A 21,143-nucleotide genomic window follows, 5' to 3' on the forward strand; every position below is an offset into this window, starting at 1 on the left:
TCGGCACGAATGACCAAAACACACAAGAAACCGGAGGAGAGATAAAGACGAGGGACGGAGCTATCTTCGTGAGGGAGGGGGGCTTACGATGGGCGCCAGTGGTGACACGGGGAAGGAATTGATCTCGGAGCAATGGCCGGAGTTGGTGTCTGTGGCGTGGGGCTCCGTGTGATGGACAAAGGCCGCCGAGCGTCCGAGTAGAACGCCACCGAGCGGCGTGGTGGGCGGCTCCGTCGAATTGCTGGGTCCGCCTGCGTGCGTCGGTGACCTCAGCGCGTCCTTGGCCTGGCCGAGTTTTAACTGATTACCACCCAAAATGTCCCTACCGTCATAATATACATACTACCCAAATCGTGTTGTAGTATTGGTAAATCTGGAACGTTCGTCCACTTAAATGGATGGCTAATATATCTTAGGTGTACTGTAAAAGATCTCTAAAAATATGCATTACAATAGTTTGCCTATAACAAAAAGAAACTGGAGCGTTACATTTAGCTGCAAGTATAATAAGAAACTAAATCCATCCTATATCTACTATACTCTACTTCTCTACTTCCTTTTTACTACGCCGACATAAGGAAGCTCCACCGAGCCCAAGTAGAGTTTGCCGTCATCTCTTTCCATGATCTCGGTTGGCCTAACTTTCTTTGGCCCTCTCATCTCCTCGACTATCTTCCCATCAGCAGCGACCCTCACAGCAAGAAGATGGCTATCACGACCAAAGGGCAGCTCATTTCTCTCACGGTGCAACGCCACCCAGTAGCCTCCTTTCCTGTCGGGCCTCACGTTATCTGGGTAGCCCGGCAGGTCGGCCAAAGGCTCGGACTTGCCCGCGTCGACCCCTTTGATCCAGTGCCTCAGCAGCTTGCACGGGCCAGTAGATGCGACCACGAGGTGTGTGCGGTCGGCGCTGAGCGCGACGCCGTTCGGGTATGTCATCCTTGGTTGGAGCACGGTGGCGTCCGATGTTCGTGGATCATACATCATGAGGCGGCCCGTGGAGTCCCCGGTCTTGGTGACCATCTCGTGTTCTGACCTGTCGTAGTTCATCGAACTATGGGTGAAGTAGACTTGACCGGTGACTTGATCGACGTCAACCCCGTTGGTGAAACGCAGCGGCATGCCATCAATCTGATCGACCAACACGGTGGCCTCCCCGCCGCCGGGCGGCACACGCATAAGGCCTTTGTACGCATCGGCCACGTAGAGGTCACCCGTTTTCTGGTTGAAGCGCAGACCAAGTGGGCGACCGCAGCGGTTCTCTATGTCCGCCTCCGTGCCAAACCTGGATGTCGTGCACGTTTCGCTGTCGTAGCCTGGTCCGTAGGCGTATGTTGTCCAGCCAAGCTTGGGCCCATTCCACCTCAGGATGCGGCCGTCGGAGACGCTGCTGTAGGGGCCTCGGCCCTGAGCGTCGAAGGCGACGCTCTCCGGCCCGTGCACTTCTCCGGGCGGCAGGGGCAGCTGTTGTGCCCGGGAGGCGTCGAAGCTTGCGGATCAATCGATCCATCTATTGTATATAATGATCTCATCTTCAATAGTTTCATTTCAAAAGAAAAAGTCTTCAACAGTGTATAGCTAGCTACCACGTCATACCGACTCGACCGTCGTGCATGGATCTAAAACCCGGTGCCACCTCATGGTGCACGCATCCCCGCCACTAGACATCATCGACGCTTTCCGCCTTGTGGCGGTGCTCCGCAGAATGGCCTCATTAGAAGAGATCAACGGTCGTGCCGCTCCCGCTGGAGGACGACCGGCGTCAGGGTTGCTATAGCCTATAGGAGATTGGAGAGGGAAGGCTAGGGTGCGGCCGCGACCGGTTCTTCCTCCAACACGACGACCGGAGTGGTCCGAATTCATGACGATGGAGGAGCTAAGTGTCCTTGCAGACGACCGCGATGCCAATAGAGATCGTTGCAGCGCTGTCCGTAGAGAATGCCTCGCTGCCATCACGACCACATCACCACCGCTAGGATGGCCTTGTTGCCCTGAGTAGGCGCCGCTAGGAGCGCCCCACCACCTCCCGTTCTTAGGCCAAATGATTTTAACTATTTCGGTCCACTCCCGCTCTTGCGCCCGAAGTGCGGCCTCGTAAGAGAGATGTGGGCCCTAGGTCAGGCCTAGGCCGAACCAGGTTTCTCTCTCTCTCTCTCTCTCCACCAGTTTATGCATGGACGACCGTGATCGATTTTTGAGGGGGGCTATTTGTGTGTTGCGCGGTGGACAATGGTCGCCGAAGCTGCAAGCGGGATGACAATGCATGGTGGCAGCTGCAGATCCGCACTTGAGCGGCCATCTCCGCCTATGTCTGCTCCTTGCACTAGACTAATTACACGTAGTTGAGACGCCGCTGTTAGTGGGGAGCACGTCGTTCGTACACAATTAGACATACATGCATGCATTCAAATTAATTAGCTACTAGTAGTAGTGCATATGTGCGCGTGAGGATGATGTCAGGTACTACGCATGGATCGATGTGTGTGCACATTAGCAACAAGCAATGAGAGGATCACTGTTAGATTTGGACGTGCCGCTGAGATGGGTTCACAAGAAAGAAGGATCAATCCATGGGAGATAAATTTGACAATGAGCGAGAAATCGATCAGTGAAAGATGAGGTTGACCAATCATTAATGGAAGGCCAGTGAAACGATTGATTAATACTAGTACTAGTACCAAGAAAGAAAGAGAAGATCTAACAGTAGACACGGACGGACCGCTGAGATGAGATTGGCATGAGATCGATCTGTGGAACGCAACAATTCTCTAATGAACAAGAAGCAATCCGACGTGGGTAAACCGAAACGGCGAAATCACATCGACTTCCCCCGACCGATTCATTCATTGCTCCCCTACCCACACCCACACACAACACCACATTGGTGCTGCCACCCAACGCCCCATCTCCCTCGGAGACTCGGACCTCACCGCCGCCCCCTCCCCTCCCCACCCCTCGAGCGAGGAGGAGGTCGGTCGGCGTCCCCAGATCCTTTAAGATATTTGAACTGGAGCTCTCGATCACTCGCGCACCGGGCACAACCTCCGTCTGCTCTTCTTGCTTGCCGGCGACGCCAGCATGGAGCTTCCTCCGTGCTCACTCGGGCTAGGGACGCTCCTGCTCGTCAAGGTAACTTGTCTCTCGCCCGCCCATCTTTGATTCGCTCTTCTCCAACGCCCTTCCCTTCCTCCCCTCCCCTCATGAGTTTCCATCCTCGGAGCGCAGACACCATTGGAATCGAACCCTAGCCAAGATCTGGTTTGCAATTGTACCTACTGCCCAGACAAAAGAGCACGTTTTGGTTCCATTTTTACAGGCTTAAAACTGGAGCATCACTTTTATGACGAATACGCATCACATACAGTACATGCTTATTACTTCTATGCAGCATTTTTTGGTTCAAGCACAAAACCTACAGTAGTATATATCTTGATTTGTTCAATTTCTACTAGAAGAAGAGAGACAGGTCAACTTTGTGTAGTTTATGAAATTTCTAGAGGCTTGGCTCCATAGCAATGTCAATCTGGTAGTTTGCTTGCTACCAATGTGGTATCAATTGGTTTTGGTTCAATGCCGACTTATTAGTTTTGGCACTGGTTGCTTTTTCAAAAGGGAGGAGCTAATCACATGTGATTGCACAAGTATCACTCAATCTCTTGAGACTGGATTGGATGATGCAACCACATAGCAGATCTGATGGTACTAGATGCGTTGGAAAATATAATCATCATCTTTCCTCTCTTGGTTTTCTTAAATTTACTAGATGTTTGTCCAGAGTCTTTCGCTGCACGGACCCTCCACTCCCATTATTCGGCAGCAGAGTGGTCTACTAGGAATGCGTCAGGATGTTAATTGCCATGTACGGTAGCCACTCCCGCAAGTTCTACCACACGTCCTTGACGGTGTTGAGACGGCAAACGTGACAAAGCACTCACTATAGTTTTACTCTCAATGATGGTTGTTTCGGACCAACATCAGCTAATATATAACCAAAAAATGAAAATGTTTTCAGAAGGTGCATATTTAACCTGTGGCATTTCACTCACCTGCCATGATATACCTTCAAATTTGAAACTTTAACTCTACCTTTACATAAATGATATGCTGTTCATAACTAGCAACTCAGAAAAATTACCTTCAAATTCACTTTTTATGTCACTGACCAGTGACAGCCCAAGCTTGCACTATTGTGGGTTAATTCAACAAGTTGTTTCCGCAATGTGGTAATGAACAGACGGATTGATTTCTATTTATTCTCAAGTTATATTTCTAGTTTTATTTTATTTGAGGTTCCTTCCTGGGTTAAGTTAATTTCATATGCGGCTGCTTCTGCCATGTGTAATGAACTGGGGATTAACTTGTTGTATTCTGAATTTTAGATAAGTAAAGAATTCACCCTTGATGCTGCTTCTTTAGTTGAGACAATCTGGTCCCTGGCTTCTACTGCAACGAGATGTGCGATGGCTCATCTCACTCAACTCTTGAAGACAGCGTGTGTACCAGGAAAGGAGAATGGCAGAAATGCAAGTTGCGACTACTTGGAGTGGTAAGCTTGCTGCAAGTTGTGACTACTTGGAGTCGTAATCTTGCTGCAAGTTGTAAATATAGCTTCAAACAATGCTTCTACAAATTATTCTAGCCATGTACATGAGAAAAAAATGCTTCTCCAGCAAATTTCCACACCAATTTGTTTGTCTATCGTTTAGATTTTCTACTTCTGAAAATAAAAAATTTAGTAACAAGCTAGCCTTCTCCATTAACCACTTTGTGTGTGCTTCTATGCTATATGAACAGGTTTTGATTTGGCCACTTCCCTCCCTGATGTGCGCGTGCAGGTGCTCCATGTGCTTCCTTCTTCCCTTCGTGGGACGCCGCTATCCCGCTGCTCTAACGCCATGGATTGACAAATGTAAGTATTTATCTTTGTCTCCCCTTACCCTCTGTTCTTGTGCTTCCTCTGGGCTTAATTTGCATAGAAATTATTTCTTCAGAGAGGACAAGAGGGGATGTCTTGTAATCCAACTTGTCTTCTTGAACAAATGAAGCACAATCCTTTGCAACACTTGAAGTTTCAGACTGAATGAAATACATTGGCCACCTGTATTTAGAAACTTTACCCTATGTAGTATCATGTACCTTTAAGGGCTTCTTTTGGCGGATTCTTCCAGAATCGCCCCTCTCCTCAGCTACTCCCAGAATCTTTGACCCACATTATAGTAAAACTTGGTAGTCAAAGTTGTGTTTTTAGACCTCTAGTATCTGAAATGACATGTTTTGGGGAACAAGGGGGAGCCCTTTTAGTCTGCTCCCTGTCAGTATAGTTTTTTTAATTTTCCATACTTGCTGCTGTCCTCTTGAGTTCTAATTTCGTCTTCTAAAGCAATGAATTTTTCCCTTATAAAGGTCATCTTGTTATAGTTAGGTGTTGTTGTGCTGCTTTCGATCAGTAACACAAATGATAAACTAGATGCAACTTGGTTCAGGGTTAGTGGTCATTTGTATGGATTACAGAGTATAGCTATTGTAGGAATATTTGCTTCAATTTGGCCTTGGTATTAGAGTACAACTATCTTGAATCTACAGAATATAAGTCTTGGAGTACAACTTGCAAGACATTCCAAGCTAATTAGGCTCTAACTAGCTAGGATGGTCAAACAAATGAGGGTTGGAGATTCTATGAGAAGCTGGGGAGGGGGCCAATTCTCCCAGGATCGGCCAAAAGTACTGACTTTTAGTTATGAAGAAGCCCGTTGTGCCTGTCCTTATTGAGCAACAAACTTTCCAAAAGTGATAATGGCAATTTTTGTGAAATCAGTAGTGCAGTTTGCATCTTTGTAACAGTACATGCTATAAGATCAACATTAACACTAAAAGTGGGCTGTGTAGTGCCTGGAAGTTTAACTGATTATGCGGACCTACTTTCATCGTGCCTCAAATTTCACAATCATTATTTTTTTATTTTAGATGCCTAGAATTTTGGCAAGCCAAGTTTCGCTGTTAAATGCCGACTTGTCAGTTTCCGTATTGGTTGCTTTTTCAAAGGGATGAGCTAATCACATTTAATTGTGTAAGTACCACTCAACCTCCTGAGGATCGATTGGATGATGTGATTATATAGCAGATCTGTTGGTACTAGACGAGATGTTGTGTAGGAAGGAAAATATAATCATCATCTCTCCTTTCTGGGTTTTCTTAAATTTACCTCCAAGATCTGATTTGCAGTTGGACGTACTGGACTGGCACAAGAGCACATTTTGGTTCCATTTTTACAGGTTAAAACCTGGAGCATCACGTTTATGACGAATACGCATGTCGTACAGTACATGCTTATTATTTCTATGCAGCATTATTTGGTTCAAGGACAAAACCTATAGTGCATGCTTATTATTTTTATGTAGCATTTTTTGGTTCAAGCACAAAACCTACAGTAGTATCTTAATTTGTTCAATTTCTACTAGAAGAGAGACAGGTTAACTTTGTGTAGTTTATGAAATTTCTAGAGGCTTGGCTCCATAGAAATGTCAGACTGTTAGTTTGCTTGCTACCAATGTGGTATCAGCTGGTTTTGTGTTGTTCAATGCCGACTTATCAGTTTTGGCACTAGTTGATTTTTCCAAAGGGAGGAGCTAATCACATTTGATTGTATAAGTATCAGTCAATCTCTTGAGACTAGATTGGATGATGTAACCATATAGCAGATCTGATGGTACTAGATGCGTTGGAAAGTATAATCATCCTCTTTCCTTTCTTGGTTTTCTTAGGGTTACTAGATGCTTTTCCTTAGTCTTTTGCTGCATCGACCCTCCACTCCCATTATTGAGCATATTGGTGGTCGACTATGAATGCATTGGGATGTTAATTGCCGTATCCGGTAGCCACTATTGCAAGTTGTACAACACGTCCTTGACGGTGTCGAGACAGCAAAAGTGACAAAGCACTCACTATAGTTTTAGGTTTTGTTTCAAGCATTATCAATTACTCCCTTCGTACCAAAATAATTCTTTATCAGTTCTCAAGCTGATATGTTTTCACAATGATGGTGGTTTCACACCAACATCGGCTACTATGATATACTTCTTTACCTATATCAGCAGTTAATATATAACTAACAAATGAAAATGTTTTCAGAAGGTGCATATTTAACATGCATATTTAACACTGGAACGAGATGTGTGATGGCTCATCTCACTCAGCCCTTCAAGACAGCGTGCGTGCAAGGAAACTAGAAGGGCAGAAATGCAAGGGTGACTGCTTGGAGTGGTAAGCTTGCTGCAAGTTATAACTATTGCTTCAAATAATGCTTGTGCAAATTATTCTAGCCATATATGTGACAAAAAATGCTTCTCCAGCAAATTTTCTACTTCTGAAAATTAAAAAAAAATAGTGACAAGCTAGCCTTCTCCATTAACCACTTTCTGTGTGCTGCAATATGAACATGTTTCGATTTGGCTGCTCCCCCTACCTTATGCGCGTAGGTGCTTTGTGTGCTTCCTTCTTCCCTTCCCGGGACGCCGCTCTCCCGCTGCTCTGACGCAATAGACAGACAAATGTAAGTATTTCTCTTGTCTCCACTTTCCCTCTGTTAGTGTCCTTTCTCTGGCACTAATTTGCATAGAAATTATTTTTTAAGAGAGAACAAGAGGGGATGTCCTGTCATCCAACTTGTCTTCTTAAACAAATGAAGCACAATCCTTTGCAGCACCTGAAATTTTAGACTGAATGAATTACGTTGGCCACCTGTATTTAGAAACTCTACCCCATGGAGTAGCATCTACCTTTAGTTTCCTAGATGCCCATTGTGCCTGTCCTTAATTAGCAACTCACTTTCCAAAAGTGCCGATGACAATTTTTGTGAAATCAGTCGTGCAGTTTGCATCCTTATAACAATACATGCTATAAGATCAAAGTACCACTAAAAGTGTTCTCTATAGTGCCTAGAAGTTTAACTGATTATGCGAATCTGCTTTCATTTGATTGTGCCTCAAATTTCACAATCATTATTTATATATTTTAGACACTTGAAAATGAAGGAAGAGATGCTATGATTGTATGTTGCTTCTGCTGTATGTTGATCTACCTGCCTTTCCTTTTGTTATACATGCAGCCAAAATTTCTGGAGTAGGACAGTCGCTTGACATTTTGTTATACATGCAACTGAGCCGGTCGGTTAGCGGCTCTTAAATCTATCCGCCAGTGTCACCATGATGATGACGACATCCACTCCACATGCTTGTGCTCGGTCGACGACGCGACCGTCTCTTCCTCACCTCACCTCAGGCTGGCGGCGTCCAGATCAAGTGGATTCGTCAATGGCCTCAACAGATGCAGTCTGATTGCTCTGTCACGCCATCATGAAGGTACTCCCACTCCTCTTTGATTTGCTCCTCTCCCCTTCCCTTCCCCTTTCTTCTCTTTTACAATTTGTTTCCTTCCTCACGCAAGCGTCTCGGATAGGCTCCTTCTCCACAACCACACACGGGAAGCCATGGAAGCTCCATGTGCTTGTTCTCCATGGAGGTCAGCAGCTGCCGTGATGGAAGCAGGTCCCAGAGCTTGTCAAGGTTAGGATTTGGCAGCTGCGCTCCCTCCCTATTGATTAACCTATGCTAGTTTTTGATAGTTTGCCTTAATTTTGCTTCTAGCACATGGTTTTGCATGTATTGCTAGCGTATATTAAACTAGCAAGAAATAAGTGGCTCTGAAGCTACTTTTTTTACCAGTCTAGTCTTGATTAAATCCAGACTTTATTTACTTGTAGATGTATATTGCTTCTTTTGGTTGGTACCTGCTAACTGGTGGGATATGGATTACGTCAAATGTTTATGTCAGGTGATGAATGTATCTGTGATGAATTTTTATGCTCTGTTTAGAGAACTCACTTGGGTTTGCTCACTCAAAATGACATCAAATTCTTGAAATCTAGTTCTTAGCCTCGAGTGTCAATGTGCGGCTTGACTGAATCTTTAATGTAATTTTTCTTGTACTTGTGTTGTATAACTAATGCTAGTGCGGAGAATGAGCACTTCAGATTGGTAGTAAGCTGGCTAAGTACTTGGTCTGAATCACACGATTTTGTTTGCAGCATAATAGCACCATGCTTAGTTGGTATACTTATGCAATCATCATTTTCCTTGCTGCTATTTTTGTGGTTACTTTGCACCACCTTGTTATCTCTATTTTGTTACACATCTGCTCGTACATTGATCATATGACAATTGTCCTTACTGCTACGGAGTAACACTTTATTGTATCATTCCATCTACATGCATATTGCTACCTCTTGAGCATTGCATTGGTTTTCCCTTGAAGAGGAAAGGGTGATGCAGCAAAGCATCGTAAGTATTTCCCTCAGTTTTTGAGAACCAAAGTATCAATCCAGTAGGAGACCAGGCGCGAGTTACCTCGTACCTACACAAACAAATAAGAACCTTGCAACCAACGCGATAAAGGGGTTGTCAATCCCTTCTCGGTCACTTACGAGAGTGAAATCTGATAGATATGATAAGATAATATTTTTGGTATTTTTATAATAAAGATAAAAAGTAAAGATTGCAAAATAAAAGGTAATAGAAATAGCTTGTTGATGGAAGATTAATATGATGGAAAATAGACCCGGGGCCATAGGTTTCACTAGTGGCTTCTCTCAAGATAGCATAAGTATTACGGTGGGTGAACAAATTACTGTCGAGCAATTGATAGAAAAGCAAATAATTATGAGAATATCTAGGCATGCTCATGTATACAGGCATCACGTTCGTGACAAGTAGACCGACTCCTGCCTGCATCTACTACTATTACTCCACACATCGACCGCTATCCAGCATGCATCTAGAGTATTAAATTCATAGAACAGAGTAACACTTTAAGCAAGATTGACATGATGTAGAGGGATGAACTCATGCAATATGATATAAACCCCATCTTTTTATCCTCGATGGCAACAATACAATACATGTCGTTTCCCCTACATTCACTAGGATCGAGCACGGCAAGATTGAACCCAAAGCTAAGTACTTCTCCCATTGCAAGAAAGATCAATCTAGTAGGCCAAACCAAAATGATAATTCAAAGAGACTTGCAAAGATAACCAATCATACGTAAAAGAATTCAGAGAAGATTCAAATATTGTTCATAGATAATCTTGATCATAAACCCACAATTCATCGGATCTCGACAAACACACCACAAAAGAAGATTACATCGAATAGATCTCCAAGAGAATCAAGGAGAACTTTGTATTGAGATCCAAAGAGAGAGAAGAAGCCATCTAGCTAATAACTATGGACCCGAAGGTCTGAAGTAAACTACTCACACATCACCGGAGAGGCCATTGAGTTGATGTAGAGGCCCTCTGTGATCGATGCCCCCTCCGGCGGAGCTCCGGAAAAGGCCCCAAGATGGGATCTCTTGGGTACAGAAGGTTGCAGCGGTGGAAATAGGGTTTCGTGGTGCTCCTGGATGTTTTCGGGGTACATAGGTATATATAGGAGGAAGAAGTAGGTCGGTGGAGCAACGAGGGGCCCATGAGGGTGGAGGGCGTGCCCCCCTGCCTCGTGGCCTCCTCGATTGTTTCTTGACGTCCACTCCAGGTCCCCCGGATCACGTTTGTTCCAAAAATAACTCTCCCGAAGGTTTCACTCCGTTTGATATTCCTTTTCTGTGAAACACCGAAATAGGCAAAAAACAGCAATTTGGGTTGGGCCTCCGGTTAATAGGTTAGTCCCAAAAATAATATAAAATTGTCTAAATAAAGCCCATTAACATCCAAAAAAGAATATTTAATAGCATGGAACAATCAAAAATTATAGATACGTTGGAGACGTATCACATATGAATGGTGCTTTCTTTTTGGTACAGGTAACTAGTGTCGCTGATCTGCCAAGCATAGGATTCCAGAGCTTCTTGTCATCAGCGACCTACCTCCACTGGGACCTGACTGCCATCCGACAACACGTGAGTCATACCGGACATCGTTGGGACCTCCATGTCCGGCTACATGGGTTGCGATGAGCCCCTGCTCTCTCTCTCTCTCTCTCTCTCTCTCTCTGCCCTTAGACGGTATGGCCATTTAGCTAGTGTGCGACTGTTGTCGTCATGCTGTGTGTAGTGGTGGTGGTCTTCCGGCAACTGACATGATCTTGGGATTGTGGTCATATTTCATGTCGATTAAACATATCATAATAGTTGTACTTTGTGAGGTCATGTGTGTATGTGGCTGCTACCATGCTTTGTTGCCCATGCAAGATTCTGTTGTGCCTCGACAAATATTCTTCGGTTTATCCATTTATGTACCTTTTTTGCACTACAAGTTACAGGTTTGGTATTGGTCCTTGTTCTAGCTTTGGTAGGATCCTTGCTTATGTTCGGATGTTGATTTGTTAATAATGGCTATCGTCAAGTAGAAAGAAAACTATTACCTATTAACTGGTGTAGTGTTGCTGGGCACATATAGATAGAACAAGTGTTATCTTTGTGTGCTTAGCAGGGAGCCATCATGCATGTGCTAGCAATCTTTATGACTAGTCTTGGATGAATATTTAATCTAGTTGTCTATTTGATTGTCAATTGTTTGCTATGTTAGCTGAACAAAGGGTGCTTCTTTTAATTTCTTATGCTAGCTGATCAGTTTCTAGAGCTGAACAATATATGTAGTTTCTTTTAGCTGGGCCCCGGCGCAAATCACACCTGCTCTCCCTGGAGCTCTCTCCCTCCTCTAACGCCTCCGATGAACACTTCTTCTCTGATTACAGCCGAGGTGAGCCACTCGCTTCGTTTATTTTGCATGATTACTCTCATTCCCTGTGTGTCCACAACCATCGAGCCGTGGTAATTGTATACTGGCCATTGCACAATGGGCATTTCTTGGGCTGGGTTTGGGGCTGTGGTGATGGTGTTTGCTATAATCTACATTTCTGTTTCTGTGAATGATTGAGGACCAAATTATTTTCCTTGCTATGGCTGCGTTTCACCATCTTAATTGGTACTTCTAATTGTTACACATGTTCTAAATTCATGATGCTTAGGGTCCCATGTAGTTTTTAAACTAAACTTGATGTAGAAGATGATCTTTGGAATAAACTAGATGCAGAAAATTATCACCTTTGGCAAAACAAGTATAAACTTTCGCAACTTAATTCACATGTCATCTCTGTTTATTACTTGACAACAAATTAACAAAGTGGCCGCGACTTGGAAGACGTTTTACTCGACCACAAAATGAATTCACTTGTAATGTTGAAATATTTTCTATAATTCCTGGCAAACCAAAATAGTATGCAAATTATTTCGCCACATAATGGTCACGCAGCTGGTTTGAACTCCAATACTTACATTTTGATTCCTGGGTGCAGATGATAGACATGATTTCTGATTTCTTCAATTGAAGGCCTTAGTCGGCAGACCACTAGGGAGATTTTTGAGATGCTCAAGGAGTGAGAGAGCTTCATCTTGCAGTGCAACACACAAGATTGAGGTCCAGAGCAGGTACCTATAGGTGCAACGGTTACATCAGGCGGTGCCAGCACCCCCATGGAGGTGGTGGCTTCATCGGCGCCTCTTCTCTAGTGACCACTGCTTGCCTAGGTAAGCCACTCAGTTGGTCCCACTACTTCGCTTTCTCTTCTACTCTGCGTGCCCACGGCCATCCATTCGTGGTTCATTTAATTCCATGGCAATTTCTAGGATTCTGGGTTGTGCGTCTCGTGATGATTCTGGCTTGATAGTTAGTGGATTTAGCCCTCAAGTTTAGTACTCTGAGTCTGCTGTTGTTGTTGGCTGCTGTGTTGTTGTAGTTGTGATTGCTTTGCACCACCTTGTTATCTCTATTTGGTTACACATGTGCTTGTCCATTGACGATATGGCAATTGTCCTTGCTGCTATGAAGAAACACTTTATTGTATCAGTGCATCTACATGTATGTGCGGTGCTCTCTTTTTGGTACAGGCAACATGTGTCGCTGATCTGCCAAGCATATTATGATTCGAGAGCATCTCGTCACGTCACCAGCGACCTACCTCCACTGGGACTTGACTACCAGCCGACAGCACAGCGACCTACCTCCACTGGGACTTGACTACCAGTCGACAGCATGTGAACCATACCGTACATCGTCGGGACTTCCATGTTAGGCTACATGGGTTGCGGTGAGCCCCTTCTCTCTCCCTCTGCTTTTAGAAGGTCTGTTCATTGAGCTGTGGGCAATTGTTGTCATCATGTGTGTATTGGTGGTGGTCTTCCGGCCACTACCATGATCTTGGGATTGTACTCATATTTCTTTCTTGTCGATTAAACATGTCATAATACTTGTGCTTTAAGAGGCCATGTGTGTATGTTGCTGCTAGCCTGCTACTATGCTTTTTTTGCCTATGCAAGATTCTGTTGTGCCTCGACGAATATGCTTTGTTTTATCCATTTCTATATCTTTTTGCATTGCATGTTACATGGTTTGGTAGTGGTCCATGTTCTAGCTTTGGTAGGATCCTTGCCTATGCTGGGATGTTGATTTGTTAATAATGGCTATCATCAAATAGAAAGAAAACGCTTGCTTATTAACTGATGTAGTGTTGATGTGCATGTATAGATAGAACAAGTGCTATCCTTATGTGCTTGGAGGGAGCCATCATGCATGTGTTAACAATATTTTTGACTCATCTTGGATGGATATATTTAATCTAGCTATATGTTTGATTGTCAGTTGTTTGCTATGCTAGCTAGACAAATGGGCGTTTCTTTTATTTTGCTACGCTAGCTAATCAGTTTCTGTAGCTCAAATTTTTTTTGTTGTTTCCTAGGCCGGATCGGAGATGGGACTCGGCGCAAATCACACCTACTGTCCCTCCTCTGACGCCTCCGGTGAACACTTCTTCTCTGACTACGACCTAGGTGATCCAATCTCTTCCTTTCTTTTGCATGATTACTCTCCTGACTTGTGTGCACAACCATCGAGTCGTGGTAATTTTATGTTGGCCATTGCACCATGGACATTTCTTGGGATGGGTTTGGGGCTGTGGTGATGGTGTCCCACATTTCTGTTTTGTGACTGAACGGCGACCAAAATATTTTCCTTGCTATGGTTGCGGCTGCATTGCGCCATCTTATTTGGTACTTCCGACTGTTAAACATGTTCTGAATCCGCGATGCTCAAGGTCCCATGTAGTTTTTAAGCTAAACTTGAGGCAGAAAATGTTTTTGGAATAAACTAGATGCATAAAACTATCACCTCTAACAAAAAAAGTGTAATCTTTGACAGCTTAATTCACATACTAGCTCATATAGTATTTTTTTCTACGAACCAATCTCGCTTCCTAAACTGGGTCCATGGTTTTTTGGGTGTATATTTGTTGCTTCCCTTGTTGATGTTGTATTGCCCAGCAAAACAAAACAGTCTGTGTAGTTTTATTTCTCCTCTTGCTCAGCAAGGTTGTTAATGGCCACTGATGAGTAGTATATAGTTTTCTCCTCCGGCTACGAGTTTCCTTGATTTTCATGTGGCTCTGTGACTCGTTGTGTCCCGAGCACTCAAATTTCTTTTGCGATAATCTCCAAAGGGTTTGGGATCTCTTATGTTGCTCCTTCATGAGTAGACGGATGGAACATTTGGGCTTAGGATCTTGCTGCATCTCTCAACACTCTTCAGTCTCTTCAGGCTGTAGTTGGCAAGGATAAGCAGTGAACGATATATCTATTATTTACCACCTCTAGGTCACAATTTAGGACGTTTTCAATATTGATAGCTCATTGTTTTGAAATTTGACAATCAGTTCCTATGAAAATTATGTTTCTTCAAATTGAACCAAATATTCATTATAAACATATATTTCAAAATAATCTAGTCTATACCTATACTAATTACAGACTCTCAAAAAGTTACCATGTTAATTAGAAAATACTAACCATTCATCCGGTGGGACCAAATTTTTACACTCTGGATTAACTCATATAATCCTTGAGTAACAAGATTAATCATAGGGCCCACAATCCTGCCATGATTGTAGAGATGAAAACCGACCTTTAATCATAGGGCCCACAAGGCTTCCACAGTTGTAGAGATGAAAACCAGACTTCACGCAACAATGAATCTAGATAAACGATCCAGCCAGCCAAACCTCTCCCCAATTCCATTGGTTCTAAACTCTGCCCCAAGAAGGATTGGCTGCAATCCATCTTCATTGGTCTAGCGGAGATGGAGATCCTTTCAATCTCCTTAGCTTCCATGCCAAGTCAAATTGCAACCCACGATGAACGATGCCGTGGAGAAGGAGGTGCATCAATAAGAGTTTGAGTTGGATTGAACAACCACCATAGCTGCTGAGGCCGTAGGCCGCAGATTGGAGGAAGTACGGCAGTCTTATGGCGCTGCGGCCCTTAAAGGGAAGAACAACAATGGATTCCTCTAGGCGTTCTCTTGATTTCCTCCTCCTATTAATATCATGAACAACAACAGATCCTCCTAGGAGATTGTACCAATTAAATCTACATGAGGATCCTCTCCTGGAGGAAGGTAAGTGCCTCTGTAACTTTTACAGAACAATTTGAAGAGTAGCAGAAGAGGGGGGTTGATCACGCAAGTAGTTCACTAGACATGTCATGCTAAGTCTGGCTGATGACGACGTCACCTGGTGTTGAGTAGCAGCAAGATAGTAGTGGCAGTCAGCAATCGACGGGCCTAAGCCAGATGAGTAGCAGCAATTATCTCATGCATCCACCCATGCTACCTGAATCAGATCGAATAGATGCCATTGTTGGGAAAGCTACAGAGCCAAACGACTATGGTAGACTGATTGCAGTATAGGTAATTAAGGAGCTAGCAAGGATGCAATAGGTTTGTATTTTTAGTGATTATTATGATGTTGTGAGACATGGTCTCAAAGAACAAGTAAAACCTTAGAGTTTCGTTTTGAGGATTTAGATGATAAGTGTTTTGTTTCAGACCTATCTAGATACATATTAATACGATGGTTTTGTTTTGTGGGTGCCATACAATACAGTTAGGGGATTCAGTTCAAGAAAGATGTGGCCGTACTTCTGGCTTTTGCAGAGTGAACTCAAGAACCTCTACTTATTTTGTTGGAAACTGAATTAGTCGTTTTGTAGCGTTTCTTCAGTCTACCTCTCTCTGCTTCTTAAATCTTATAGGAAAAACTACAAGTTTGTAGTTGGATCTGTACTTTCAGTTTTATGCTTACCCAATTATCTAATAGGACACGCGCATCATAAAAGCACAAACCATACTCTGTTCTGGTGATTTTTTTCTTTATAGTGTTGTCTGCACTTTTGTTTTATATATTCTTATTTGCAGACATGGAATGTATATGCATACACAAGGTCAAAAACATGGCACCTTAGCAGCATCTATTTTAAGCAATACGGGAGATCGAAAAAGATGCTCAAGTTAACCTCATGGTAAAGCTGAACGGCACTCTGTTCATCTCCTCGATAGTGTTAAAAAGTAGCTCTGTCTGGAAAACAGAAAATGTCAAGTTTTGTCATCTTCATGTCGTCCTATTTCTCCCCATATTATGCAGCAAGTGCTAACTGTTACTGTTGCTTTTGTCCCTACAGACCAAATCAGCGGTTGGTGCATCGTTTCTCAAGTAAAAAACCATTGTAGTGAAAGGTTTTGAAGTTTAGTTCCTGATTCACAGTGCTTACCTTGATGTTGTTCAGATCAAGTTTCAGCCTTCTTATGTTGTAGATTGTTTACAGTTTCTACGCCGGGCTAAAAACTTCTAGGTCCAAAGGTGTGTGAGAAACCATCCGTATGGTCTCGGGTCAGGGTTATTTTGAGGTAATCATATGTTAGTTGCAAACTAGATTAACTAAGCATACATAGGTGGTTATATGATCTCATAGACCTTCAAAAGTTGCTATTGTCTGTTCTAGGCCGCATCATATTGGTTAAAGTATCAGAGAAGGTAACACGTTTGACCTACTATTGCTCACTACTCCTCGGTAAACAAATATAAGTGTGTTTAGATTACTAAAATAGTGATCTAAATGCTCTTATATTTCTTTACAGAGGGAGTATTAAATATTTACGCCTGTTCTTTTGTTTTGGAAAGTGTTGTCCCAATGAATGCCCAAAAAATGTTTCTTTTCAAGAGCTTGGATTTTTCTTCTGAGAAGTTTCTATATACACTTAAATAGACAGAACTTTTATACAAAATATGAGTGTATTCACTATAAGCTCCTTTTATAAGCTACGAGTAATGTTTTTTCCATCTAATATAAGAATCATTGTATTTTGTGTTTTGGCTATACATTTTGCCTATAGGTTCACGTACTCCATTTATTCTATTCTATTGGTTCCTCTAAATGTGTCATGGATAACTTGAACTTCATTAGCACAAGCTTACAGATTGAAAAATAGGTCACCTCATTAATCGAAGAGTAGACAAAGTAGCAGGTATGTAATGTTTATTTTGCTTTCTGTTGTGTTGTTTTGGTTCAGACTACAAAAATTACTTTATATAGATGTTTCAACCAAACAGTGCACTCCTAAAATTTGACCTTTGTTATGCATGATGGATGATTCACAGCATTCTGAATATGGGTGTCCAGCTATACTGCCTTCTTTATATGCTTCTATATTATCCCCTGGTATTAAAGAGTGCTTAGTTAACAATTTGCAAAATAATTGTTGATCATAACTTACCTGAAAAATAATATTACGGAAGCTTAATTATAAATCGCTACTCAGGATTTGAAGACATTGATAATTACTAGCATCCGATGTTCAAGATAGATAGATTGCTCGAGAGCACGATCTTCATTGTCGTTGCACATCAGTATCTTATAAGGTACTTTTTTTTTCAAAATTTGTATATGTATTGCAATAATGCCAAATCTACCACATTGATACGATCTCCTCATATCAGAACTTCGCATGCAAGAAAAGAAATCAGGTTATGGCAGCATATGATTCTCGCATTAGTTTTTTTGTTGTGAATTTCTGTAATTTTCTACTTATGTGCTAATAAGGCTTTTAAGTGCATTAATATTTCAAGGATATTTCTTGCAGGTGTATCAAGCTATTTGAGATGTCCAGAGCATGCAGTGAGTGAGATTGATCAATCATGCATGCTAACTTAAAATCAAAACTTAAGGAACCACATTTTGATTGCAAAAGTATTTTGATGGGGCTACGCTTAGAGACAAATCATTCACGTTATTTCATTCTAAATGTTTCTTGAAAACTCCATAGCTTATTTCCACTCTCCAATTTAATTGTCTCATAGTGTTAATCATATTTCCATGGTGCATAATTATTAGTTGGGAGATATTCAAAAGTTGCATTCCAAGTTCTAATATATTTTGAACTCCTGCTATATTAACAGACAAAGATCTTCGATTATTTCAAAATTCATGTTTTCAAAATCACTAGACCGTGCGCATGCACGGGTTGACAACTAGTAGTATTAATATGTTGAAGTTGTTGTTATTTGTTATATATTGATAGTTGTGATCAACCTTTAAATTCAGGTCCTGCATTTGGATCTCATTGCTGTTGCTTTGGTTAGGCAGCAATTTAGAAACTCTACAGCAGTAGGCGCTCGCGCGTACTTGCATGTCACGCTAATCAAGAAAGAAGCATATAGTTAGTTCATATTGTGTCTGTAAAGGCTAGCCTGCCTAGTTAGGGCCCGTATCTTATGTATCTTAGTGCTTTTAATCCTCCGCTGATGTATCTCCCATTGTGGTCTATGGCGGATTTTCGTTGGGTCTATCCCCATTTCGTGGATTGTATCCTGGTATATCAGGTTTAAATTGCTGCCACCGTCCATCAGGGCTCGTGTAAAGTGGTATCCGTTAATTATTGGGTCTAATACCAGGGCAGCCCATCCTGCACGCCGGATACTTGCTGAGTAATCATGATGGTCGAAAGTGATCGTTTGAGACGACCAGTGGTAGGAATTCGCTGTGATAGGCCCTTGGGCATGTCTCTCTGGGAGTGTGCTTTGCTTCCCTTGATCACGTGTAACACGTTGACTGTTTTGACTTCTGGTGGAATCATCTTTTGTTCCCTAGTGTCTTGCTTGAGAGGCTCATCCTCGTCTTCGCTTGGTGTATCCTCCCCCTTGTGTATGGCGTTGAGCTTGCCGGACTGCTTGAAGACCCAACATTCTCTGTGGGTATGATTAGCGGGTTTACCAGGGGTGCTATGGATCTGACATACTTGGTCCAGAATTTTGTTTAGGCTGGACAATTCGTCTCTGGCGCCTTTAGAGGGCGGCTTTTGCTGACTTGGCCGAGAGCTTTTGAATGCGCCGTTTACTGCCGTGCTCTTCGTGCTGTCTTCTTTATTCCGGCGTTTGTTATTGTTGTTGCGCCGTGATTTCCCGTTTCCATCTCTAGCTTCGGATGTACTGGGGTCGCTGGTGCTGCATCTGGCTAGCCAGCTATCCTCACCCGCGCAAAAGCGGGTCATGAGGCTTGTTAATGCTGCCATTGTTCTCGGCTTTTCTTGGCCGAGGTGTCTGACAAGCCATTCGTCACGGACGCTATGCTTAAAAGCTGCCAAGGCTTCGGTGTCCGGACAGTCGACTATTTGGTTCTTTTTAGTAAGAAACCTGTTCCAAAGCTTTCGGGCTGACTCTCCGGGCTGTTGAGTTATATGACTCAAATCGTCCGCGTCCGGAGGTCGGACATAAGTCCCTTGAAAATTTGCCCCAAAAGCGTCTTCGAGCTCTTCCCAGCTTCCAATGGAGTTTTCGGAGAGGCTTTTAAGCCAGTGCCGAGCTGGCCCTTTGAGTTTGAGGGGTAAGTATTTAATGGCGTGGAGATCGTCTCCTCGAGCCATATGGATGTGGAGGATATAGTCCTCAATCCAGACCCCAGGGTCTGTTGTTCCGTCGTACGCCTCTATGTTTACGGGGTTGAATCCCTCTGGAAATTCATGGTCCAGCACCTCATCGGTGAAACATAGGGGGTGTTTGGCGCCCCTGTATCTGGGCGCGCCGTGGTGTTCGGATGTTTGGTGTGTTGCATCGTGTGCTGGAGTGCGCTTGCGTGGTCCATAGATGGATCTAGTTGCTCCGTCCTTTTGATGCGAGCACTTGCGTGGATCGCGTATTGGCTTCTGTGCGGCGTTGCTTGCCGCTCCATGTTGGCCATGAGGTCGTCTATCCGCGCCCAGGTGGCCATTTTAATTTTTGGTTGCAGGGGATCTAAGGCCTCCTCATCGAATTCAGGTAGCAACTTCCGCTTCGGGTAGCTCTTGTTGAGGCGATTACCGCCATACTTCGTTGCTGTGTTGAGTACTTTACTCCATCTGATTTGGAGTGTGTCTTGCGCCGCCTTGAGCCTTTGCTTCTGCCTTTTTAGACTCCTTGCAGTGGCAACAACCTTTGATGGGCATTTTGTTGCTCCGGGCGTCTGTCCGGTGTTATGTCCTCCAGACTATTATCCTTGACAGAGTTGGTTTGTTCGGTTTGATTCTCCGCGTTGCCATGGTCCGGCAGTGGTTCGCCCTGCTCTAACGCTGGGTCTATATGATCATTATTTCTGTCAAGGCGGGATTTGGGGCGGCGCTTACGCCGCCGCTTTGACTGCTTCTCGAGGGGACAACCCTTCGTTGCGTCCTTCCGTTCCTCGTCGTCGTTTTCCTTTGGTGTGTCCACCAGCACGTCGATGTCGCGGGGCGCAAAGCCGCTCCTGAGGAAGAGCTCGGCGATGGCTTCGTGGAAGAAGGCGTCCATCTCGTCCAGCGTGTCCTGGTGGGTGGGCGAATCCTCGCGACCCTCCAGGATGCTGCGCGGGCAGTAGCTCTCCTCGCCGATGCCGGACCGGAGGATGGCGCCGAGGAGGAAGCTATGCTCTCGGACGCCGAGGCGCTTGTTGCGCATGGCCACCCTGCCAGCGATATCCGCGCTCACCTTGCGGTCGTCACACGGCGTATGGCACACGTCAAGATGGCAACGGGAATGGAACCCACCGGGTTTTGCTTGCCCAAACCCATCCCCACGAGAAAATCGCAAACCCGTCCCCGTCCCCATCAACGTATGTGGGGTTAAATTTTTGCCCGTCCCCTAAATCCATCGGATTTTCAAAACCCACGGGGAACCCGTCCCCACAAGCACTCAAGGAATACAACAACATTGGAAGAAAAACAGGAGCATATTACAGCAGCAGGCGACGGCTGGGGG

At 43.8% G+C, this 21,143-nt stretch overlaps 1 pseudogene; it reads right to left on the bottom strand.

The window, feature by feature from the left end:
* Positions 1-549: 549 nt before the first annotated feature.
* Positions 550-20,993, bottom strand: LOC125527178 (protein STRICTOSIDINE SYNTHASE-LIKE 10 pseudogene; annotated as a pseudogene).
* Between the last annotated feature and the right edge of the window lie 150 nt (positions 20,994-21,143).

Source organism: Triticum urartu, chromosome 7A (assembly GCF_056163025.1).
Source record: "Triticum urartu cultivar PI428250 chromosome 7A, HENAU_Tu73, whole genome shotgun sequence".
Classification (NCBI taxonomy): Eukaryota; Viridiplantae; Streptophyta; class Magnoliopsida; order Poales; family Poaceae; genus Triticum; species Triticum urartu.